Genomic DNA, 7,364 nt, shown 5'->3' with positions numbered 1-7,364 from the left:
TGGGGATTTATTATGATGGAATATAGGCTGAACTGGATGGACAAATGTCTTTTTTCGGCCTTACTAACTATGTTACTATGTTACATGCCAGACCCTGGCATGAGGAAAACCGTAAACCATTGGGTTTAGGTGGTCTTGACAAACAATTATGCTGTCTATAGAACCCACTATAAATACAAACGCTCTTGCCCTACCTATATTATCATCACCCGTACGGCTAATTGGGCTATCCTCTCAGCCATTGGGAAAAGCAAGGCATGAATAATATTGAAATGTGTCTGACAAGCTAGAAAAAGCTCAATGACTTTCACTCTAGGGCCTAGAGTCCTGGATGCAGAATTTCTCATGCCAAGTTCCCACAAAGGGTATTCACTGCATATTTTCCCAGCAAAGAGTGGGATTTATAGACTTCTCATGACTAGAGTAGAGCGACTTTTACTTTTTTAGGATAGAGTCAGGTTTCGCGAAACCCGACTTTGTCAAAAGTCGGGTCGGGTGAAATCGGCCGATTATTTCAAAAAGTCGGGGGCCGACCGAAACACAAAACCCAATCCAAGTCAATGGGGAATCAAAGTCGGCAGTTAGTGGAGGACAGGAAAACACCTACAGTGCCCATTTTAATGCCAAAAACATCAATTCTTATTTCAATTTTATTTAATTTATTATTTAATTTAATTTATTTTATTATGTCAATCTTAATTTACTTTATAATAATAGTTAGGCATTGAAAACTGGGGGGTCATTTGGCTAAAGTTGTGGGGGGGGGGGGGGTAGGGCTGGCTCAAGATTTTCGTGGGCCCAGGAAACGCAGAATACGTCACGGCGGTGGAGCAGGGAGAGGTAAGTATTTAAACTTTGCAAGTGCTGTGATCCTGAGCAAGCAGGGGGGGCCCACTCGGCACTGGCAAAGGGCCCCTCATAGTACGGCGGTGTGTTTGACGGCAGGTGGCGCTTCCCACTGCCAGAGACACTTTTGCGTACTATGAGGGGCCCTGTGCCAGTGACGTTGCAGAGTATGCCCCCCCCACCTGATGAGGGAACCTGCACTTTCATGTGCACCTTCCTCTTTGTCCCCGTGTAAGGTGGTATAGTATGCGGGAAGGGGAGCCTGACTTTCAGCAGTGTCAGATTAAGGCTCTGTAGAATGCAAGGGGAATGTAGTGGTCTGGGTCAATGTACCAGCATACTCATCTAGCAGTGGCTGGGCAAGATGAGGAGGAAACACGGATATAGGCCCAAATAATAAAGTAGGTTAATGCAGTTCAAAATTGGTAACAGGACTAAACAGGCGGCATTGCTTTGTTCAGTGGAGGACAACTGTAATGAGTGGTGCAGACACAGTTTGTAGGCCCAAAATAAAAAAGTAGGCTAAATGCAGTTCAAAATTGGTAACAGGACTAAACAGGTGGCATAGCTTTGTCCAGTGGCGGACAACTGTAATGAGTGGCGCAGACACAGTTAGTAAGCCCAAATAAAAAAGTGGGCTAAATGTCTGCCAAAAAGTTAGTTCATAACTAAACAGGTGGCATAGCTAGGTACTGGGGTGGGCTCCTCTGCTGAGTAGCAGACAGTGGTAGTTGGCGCAAAGTATTAACTGGTCTAAATGGAGGCCAGGGCCCCTGTATATTTTAACTATCATCTATCATTTCAACAAATTTGTATTGGCAGTGCCATTGAAGGATTTAACAGCAAAGACTACACTGTACTATGAGGGACCCTGTGCCAGTGCCGTCGCCCAAGAGTGGGCACACCCACCTGTCCAGGCAAACGGCACTCGCACGGGTGCTTGGGCCAGGTGGTGACCACGGCCCTGTGGGGGAGTCAGCCCATTTAGGGAGGTATAAAAATGTCCTATGGTGGACATTCAGCAGCTGCAAATGGAGGAATTGGAGAAGTCAGTAAGAGGAGGCCAAAAGCAAGACATTTTTCAGGCAAGCTACGTGTCAGCAGGAGAAGGTGGGGCAAAATAATTTGAAATCCATGATTGGTTCATTTTAATGAAGGTTAGATCATCAACATTCTGGGTAGCCAGACGTGTCCTTTTTTTCGGTCAGTATTGAACAAGCAGCACTGAAGAGTCTTTCTGATAGCACACTAGAAGCAGGGCAAGCGAGCTCCTGTAATGCATATTCTGCCAATTCAGGCCAGGTGTCTATTTTAGATGCCCAGTAATCAAAGGGGAATGACCTGTGAGGGAGAACATCGATAAGGGAGGAAAAGTAGTTAGTAACCATACTGGACAAATGCTGTCTCCTGTCACTTTGAATTGATGCTGCAGTACCTGTCGCGTCAGTGGTCATTGCGAAATCACTCCACAACCTGGTCATAAAACCCCTCTGTCCAACGCCACTTCTGATTTGTGCACCTCTAAGGCTACGTTCACATTGGCGTTCCGCCAATGTGCGTCGCTGTTGCGCCGGCGACGCAGCGGCGACGCGCCCCTATGTTTAACATAGGGGACGCGTGCGTCGTTTTGGTGGCGTTTTTCACCACGTGCGTCGTTTCCGACGCTAGCGTCGGACGCAAGAAAACGCTACATGTAGCATTTTCTGTGCGTCCGATTTTCGTCGGAAAACGACGCACGCGTCGCAAAACGCGCGCGTTTTTGCGTGCGTTTGTGCGCGTTTTAGCGTGCGTCGCGCGTTGCGTCGCCGACGCACGGCGGCGCATCGCTAATGTGAACGTAGCCTAACACCTCTGCCATGTTGCCCCCTACGGCTCGTGTGAGAACCATCACCGCCGCTGTGTGCTGGGAATGCCTGAACCAAACGGTCTACAAGAGTTGCTTGTTTGGTAGCCAATATTTGCTCAAGGTTCTCACGTGGCATATTTTGTTAATTTCTTTTATATCGTGGATCCAGGAGGCAGGCCAACCAGTAATCAGTCATAATTTTGATAATGCGGGGGTCCCTTTTTAGGATACGCAAGGCATACTCAGCCATGTGGGCCAATGTTCCAGGTGTCAATTCACTGCTTGTGCTGGGTTGAGGAGCACTTTCTTGCAAATCAACATCACTTGTGTCCCGCAAAAACCCTGTACCTGACCTTGCGACGCCACCAGTTTCTATTGCCCCCTGAGAAGCATCCTCCTCCCATAAATATTCATCCCCATCATCCTCCTCATCCAGGAGTGTTCCCTGAGCAGACAATGGCTGACTGTCATCAAGGCTTCCCTCCTCCTCGGCTGCAGACGCCAGCTCCTTAATGTGCGTCAAACTTTGCATCAGCAGACGCATTAGTGGGATGCTCATGCTTATGATGGCGTCGTCTGCACTTACCAGCCGTGTGCATTCCTCAAAACACTGAAGGACTTGACAGAGGTCATGGAGCTTCGACCACTGCACACCAGACAACTCCATGTCTGCCATCCAACTGCCTGCCCGTGTATGTGTATCCTCCCACAAATTAATCACAGCACGCCTCTGTTCGCACAGCCTCTGGACCATGTGCAGTGTGGAGTTCCACCTTGTTGCAACGTCGATTATTAGGCGGTGCTGGGGAAGATTCAGCGATCGCTGATGGTTTAGCATACGTTGCTGACTACCTTCATTCTGATAATAAATAACAAAATCCCAAATTTGTGATAAACACCTTCAAAATAACATATTCGAACACAATTCCCCCTCAGTGCACGGGGAAACAAAGGCATACCAAAAGATAAAATAGAAAATACTTTATTAAATATTACACAGAGTAAAAGCCACAAAAATAACCAAACAGAAAAAAATCTTCTAAAAACAAGCAAACATAAGGCAACACAGTATATCGGTCATAATAATAAAGATTATAGATATATAAAGAGTATACAGACAAAATTGTTATATGCATATTAGCTGCAACAAACTATTGTTCTATATGCACATTCCAGGGTTTATTCTTAGCATTGCTTTTCAACATTGTGGGTTGCATAATGCTGCATACATGACCCTGTAATTGGTTTTCTATTGTACCTGCTATAGGGGCTGCTTCCATAGTTTATGATCGCTTTACATGTACAGCCCAGTACATGATATAATGTTGCAGCTTATATGCATATAACAATTTTGTCTGTATACTCCCTGGCGTGTTTATATCACATGTACATCTTTATTATTATGACCGACATACTGTGTTGCCTTATGTTTGCTTGTTTTTAGAAGATTTTTTCTGTTTGGTTATTTTTGTGGCTTTTACTCTGTGTAATATTTAATAAAGTATTTTCTATTTTATCTTTTGGCATGCCTTTGCTTCCCCGTGCACTCAGGGGGAATTGTGTTCGAATACCTTCATTCTGAGCAGGTGCACCAATGGTACGGGACATTTGGTAGTTAGTCCAGGCTTGCAAGTGCATGCTGGTTAAATGTCTAAGCATGCACGTTGTATTTAAATTTTGAAGACTCTTCCCTCTGCTAAAAGGTCTTTGAGCATTTCTTACAGATAAGTTTGCACTGATCATTCAGATCTTGGTTAAAAAATTGCCACACTGCACTTTTCCTACTATGGAATACCTTTTCAGGCATTGCACGCTGTGCTAATTTCACTGAATGGCCACGCTGTCCTAAAACTTCTTGTTTTTGACAAACGTTTTTGGCCTGATATGGGCCTTCCAGATGACAGCTGTTGCGATGTAGATGGCTGCTGCGGATCATACTCCTCCGTTTCAGAGCTACTGGCAGCGGCACCCTCTACCCCCAATGGCTGCCAATCTGGGTCAACAACTGGTTCGTCTATCACCTCCTCTTCAATGTCATGTGCACCTTCCTCTGTGTCACCGTGTAAGGTGCCATAGCGTTCGGGACAGGGCACCATAGTGTCATCAGGGTCAGATTCTGGCTCAGTACACTGCAAGGGCAATGTAGTGATCTGAGTCAATGGAACAGCATTATAATCTAGCTGTGGCTGTGCATCAGTGCATTCCATGTCCGATTCATCTTGTAATGGGCAGTTAATTTCCCGTTCTAACCCAGGCACGGTATGTGTAAATAGCTCCATGGAGTAACCTGTAGTGTTGCCTGACGCATCCTTCACTTTTGGTTTGGGTGAAGGACACAAGGAAACATCTTGTTCCTGACCGGGAGCATCCACTGACAACTCGCTGCTTTTATATTTGGAACTTTCTGAAGAGGAGGCGAATTAGCTAGAGGCTGAGTCAGCAAGGAAAGCCAAAACTTTTTCCTGCTGCTCCGGCTTTAAAAGCTGTTTTCCTACTCCCAGATAAGGGAGCCTTCGAGGCCTTGTGTAGCCAGACGATGATGCTGGCTCAACACCTCCAGCCTTAGGTGCTATTGCCACCACCACCATCAGTACCAGCTGGCAACCACCGCCCACGGCCTCTTCCACCTGACTTCCTCATTTTTTGGAAAATCTAACCAAAATAACAACCGTTATATGGTACTGTAAAACAAGGTAGAAGTTGTATATAAATGTGCTAAGATTTTAAATCTCCTTTTTTTTGGGAGACTGTGCAGGCCCTGTGCAAAAAAACAACACAATGTAAGTGGCAGAAAGTGGCTGGCTGATATATAACAAACTAACAGGACAGAAGTATATGCACTTTGTGAGAATTTGAATCTAACTTTTTTTTGGGAGACTGAACCAAAACTCAGTCCCAGTGTATAAAACAACACAATGTAAGTGACAGAAAGATATATGAAAAAATACAAGGACTGTAGTACAATTTCAATCTCCCTACAATGATCTCAGGAAAAGTATAGCAGCAATTAAATGGACTGCTGCACACAAAAGTGTGGACAAATAAACAAGATAACTGCAGAAAGGAGCAACAGGATTTTTGCTTTTAAAAAAGCAGTTGGTTTGCACCGCGACGTGCAAACAGCAATGCAGCTATCAGGAGCCTTATAAGGCAGCCTAATAAGCTACAGAGCTAATGCACAAAAAATATAGTTCTTACCGATAACGGTATTTCTCTGAGCCCATGACGGCACCACGGAGAGAGGGGATCCGCCCACCAAGGACAGGAAACCTACGGATAAAAAGGCGGTACCACTCTCCTGCATCAGTTGTTTACATAGAGAACGATGGGAGACTACTAAGACATTTGTAAATTTTAACTGTTTAGTATAATAAGATACCCCGTGACTTTAAACTATAAATAGACTAAAAATAGACTATGGCACTCTTTTAATGTGTGCACCCATAAGTGAAGGGAGGGAATGTACGGGTGCCGTCATGGGCTCAGAGAAATACCGTTATCGGTAAGAACTATATTTTTCTCTGATCGCCCATGACGGCACCACGGAGAGAATTGCATAGATAGTACATTCAGGGAGGGACCACCGCCTCCAGAACCCTTTTACCAAAAGTAAGGTCTGAAGAGGAAATTAGGTCCAATCTATAGTGCCTATAGAATGTGGATGGTGAGGACCAGGTAGCAGCTCTACATATCTGGTCAATGGAAGCTCCGGCCTTCTCCACCCAGGAAGTTGCTACTGCCCTTGTTGAGTGAGCCTTAACCTCCCCGGGAACGGACATCCCACTTGCCGTGTATGAGAGACTGATGGCGTCTGTGATCCATCTTGCTATGGTGGCTTTAGATGCTTTTTTCCCCTTCCGGGGACCCTGGAAACACACAAACAGAGGAATCCTCCCTACTCTCTCTAGTGACTTCTAGGTAATGTAAGAGACATCTTCTTACATCTAGTGTATGTAATGTTTGTTCCTCCTTGTTTTTAGGGTTGGGACAGAAGGAGGGGAGAGATATCTCTTGAGACCTGTGAAATTTTGAAGCCACTTTTGGGAGATATGCTGGGTCTGTTTTTAAAACGACCCTATCCTCTAGAAATTGTGTGTGAGGAGGGTTGGCTGAGAGAGCCTGTAAGTCGCTAACCCTACGGGCAGAAGTGAGGGCGACTAATAGAGCTGTTTTGAGAGATAGGGTTTTTATTGTAGATTCGTGTAATGGTTCGAATGGAGGACTAGTCAGGGCTTTAAGGACCAAGTTTAAGTCCCATTGAGGAACCACTTTTACTGGCAGAGGCCTCGATCTTCCTGCCGCCCTGATGAATCTAGAGACCCACCTATTTGAAGCTAAGTCAAAATTGAATAGGGCTCCCAATGCCGCCACGTGAACTTTTAGGGTACTAGTGGCTAAACCCATCTCCAACCCGTTTTGTAGGAAATCTAATATGGTATTAAGGGGAATCTCTTTCCCTATTTTTGCACCTGAAGAAGACAGAAACTTTTTCCATATTTTGCCATACTGTTTTGTTGTAACCGACTTCCTACTTTTTAACAGAGTTGAGATTAACCCCGGAGAGAACCCTCTGCTTTCTAATATTTTCCTCTCAAGAGCCAAGCTGTCAAGTGCAAGTTCTTGACTCGTGGATGACAGACTGGGCCCTGTGACAACAGATCCTGGAGGTCTG

This window comes from Ranitomeya imitator, chromosome 3, assembly GCF_032444005.1.
Source record: "Ranitomeya imitator isolate aRanImi1 chromosome 3, aRanImi1.pri, whole genome shotgun sequence".
NCBI classification, from domain to species: Eukaryota; Metazoa; Chordata; class Amphibia; order Anura; family Dendrobatidae; genus Ranitomeya; species Ranitomeya imitator.
This window is presented reverse-complemented; position numbering follows the sequence as displayed.